General features: G+C 35.9%; 1 protein-coding gene across 5 annotated transcripts in view; it reads right to left on the bottom strand.

Moving 5' to 3' along the window:
• Positions 1–2,828, bottom strand: part of cacna2d4a (calcium channel, voltage-dependent, alpha 2/delta subunit 4a) — a 109,748-nt gene that overhangs the window by 67,533 nt on the left and 39,387 nt on the right. The window lies entirely within an intron of this gene.

Raw genomic sequence — 2,828 nt, 5'->3', positions numbered from 1 at the left:
GATCTTAGTAAGTAAGTAAGTAAGTAAGTAAAATTTATTTATATAGCACTTTTTTAAGACAAAACGCTGTTACAAAGTGCTTCACAAGAAAACATGTCAAACAAACAATATAGCAACATAAAGAAAGTATAAAAGCATATCAAAAAAGCAATAATACAATATAAATATAAAATAAAACAACATGTTACGCATTAACATTTCCCAAATGCCTGTCTAAACAGATGAGTTTTAAGCTGTTTTTTGAAAGAAGCCATCGTGTCGATGGTGCGTAGTGGGGGGGGTAAACCATTCCACAGTATAGGAGCCAGGGTTTGAAATGCGTGATCCCCCTTTGTTTTCAGACGAGTCCGTGGGATAGATAGACGACCGCTATCAGTGGATCTAAGAGTTCGCTTTGGAGAATAGGGCTGGAGAAGCTCCGAGATATAGATGGGGGCCCCACCTTGTAGAGACATAAACGTAAAGGTGAGGATTTTGAACTTATATCTATACTCAACCGGAAGCCAATGCAGGGATTTTAGTATAGGAGTGATATGGGAAAATTTATTGCTATGGGTCAAAAGCCTTGCTGCAGCATTCTGAACCGCTTGGAGCCGATTTAGTGAGGCCTTAGATACGCAGGAAAAGAGTGCATTACATCTTCTGTGGACTAATTCGAGCCTGGAGGTATTCAAAAGTGAAGCTGTCCATGAGATTCTGACTTGGATCTTATCAATCAGCTCAAGGAGGATTAAACCATATGACTGGAATGTTGAATTTGCTGTATTCACCTGCTTCAGAAAAAGCTCCTACTTGTTTGATGCTTAAGATGGTTATGATAAATGTCCGGACAGATCAAAAGAATCAGATCAAATCCATGTTCTGGTGTTACTTGGACTATGCTTCTGGATCAAGGAAGATTACACCACAGTTACTGAGATCCAAAGGACCACAGACTTTGCTTTAAAGCACATGCTCTTTGTTCTGAACTCATTTTGAAACTCCTTTCACCTATCAGAGGTGAAAGTTTGCTACTATGGCATAAAAAAACTCTCTGAGAATCCTGGTTTTCTGGCAAGGACTACAAAAATTCATCTATAAACTACAAACTTCAGGCTTGTGCACTTTATTTCCCTAAACAGATTCCCTCTGGCCTCTCTCTTTCCGTCCTGTCCTCCTTCTTTCTTTCTAAGATGGATGAATTGCCTGGAGGGATTATTAAAAAAGAGGGATTAAACTAAAAAAGCTGCTATTTTTACCCCTCCTCCTTCTCATCCCTTTATCTCGCTATCTTTTTTTTCTCTATCCAGTGCTATTTGAGGAGGTTTTTTTCACACTCCTTAAAGACTCCATCCTTTTGTGCATCCCTTCTCCCATAGTCTTGTCTGTTTGTTTTTCTTGAACAGTCTGCAATATGCAATGGAAGTTGCATGAAAATGTCACTGCCAAAGAGTCCTTGTGTTTAAAAAGAAAACGTAATTATCATTAATTTGAGAGGAATCGCTTGATTAACACTCGTTTCTCAGTGCAGTCACATAAACGGTTTGATTGTTTGCTCTTTACGTAGTGTTTTCATGAGTATCCCTATCTATGGCCTGGTAAACGTTATTATTTTACAGTTAGCAGAGTACAATAACTAACTTAAGTTCCCCCCATACTAAAACTATCGTTCCCTCTCAATTTGTGATTGGCTGCGAATAAACTTATATTAATAGTGTGTTATCTTATATCTGGGTATGATGCAGATACATATTATTATACTAGTCTTCTATGGTGTGTTGGCCCAACAATCCAGAATCGTTTAAAGTAGCCGTTTACGGTTTTTCTGTATCAATTCATGATGTATGTGTTTTATTGTGTTAATGGCTTCTATGTTCTGTTTTAGATTTAAATATCTGTGTAACATTTCTTTGTTGTTTCCATTTATTTGTGTTGACTAGCTGGTAAGGTTTCTGAAAGAAGCATAGAAAGAGTTTACCAGTTTATGCCTAATGTTAATCTGGTTGGGATCATTTGGCATAGAGCTCTAACATGTATTTTTTTTTTTTAATTTAATAGCAGTGGCTTTATCTCCTACAAATATTTTTTCATAATGCGACTTAATCCCTGTTTGTACAGGATTAGTATTTCCAGGAGGACCAAATTATATCCCTGCGTGTGTATTTCATGCACACAAGTAATGTCTGTGTTTCATTTAAATATACTGACATAAACTCTGGATATGATGGCAAATGTTGATTGGAAAGTACTTGTACTATAAATAATAACACCTACCTTTTGACAGGTATCTACATGTTCCTTAAATGCTCCAAAATTTTCATTTAGAATTGCCAATGCATCTTCTGTAATCTTAAACTGGAATGAGGCAAAAAAGGTGTTTAATTTTCCTAATTAAGTGATTTCCATGATGAGGCTAATATTATCACAGGAATTCTGTAGGTAGGTAAAGTAGGCATCGAGGATTGGACTTTTTACTTCACAAAGTATGGCAGAGTTGTTGTTATGATGAACGACTGGAAGCCCTTGGGTAATATTTCAATCATGTGCAAACAGAGTTATTTTAAAATAAGAAACAGTATTTGCATTTATGAAGATACTTTCTGTCTATATTGCAATTACAAAGATGTCAAAATCTGTATCTACAAGCTTATTTTTAATGGATTGTTTTTACAATATAATAACTATGTTCAATGTGTATTTAAGTTACAATGAGAACAATTTGGAAAAGGTCAGAAAAAGTAAGTCTAGCTCTTCTGGATGCAAGAGAGCTGACTGATGACCAGAAAGAGCATCTCATCATAGAGTTCAAAACACCTTGGGTGTACATTATAACTTAAAATTTGTCAAAA

This window comes from Astatotilapia calliptera, chromosome 17 (genome assembly GCF_964374335.1).
Source record: "Astatotilapia calliptera chromosome 17, fAstCal68.1, whole genome shotgun sequence".
Taxonomy (NCBI): Eukaryota; Metazoa; Chordata; class Actinopteri; order Cichliformes; family Cichlidae; genus Astatotilapia; species Astatotilapia calliptera.
The sequence above is the reverse complement of the archived record's forward strand: the minus strand, read 5'-3'. Positions and strand labels throughout refer to the sequence as shown.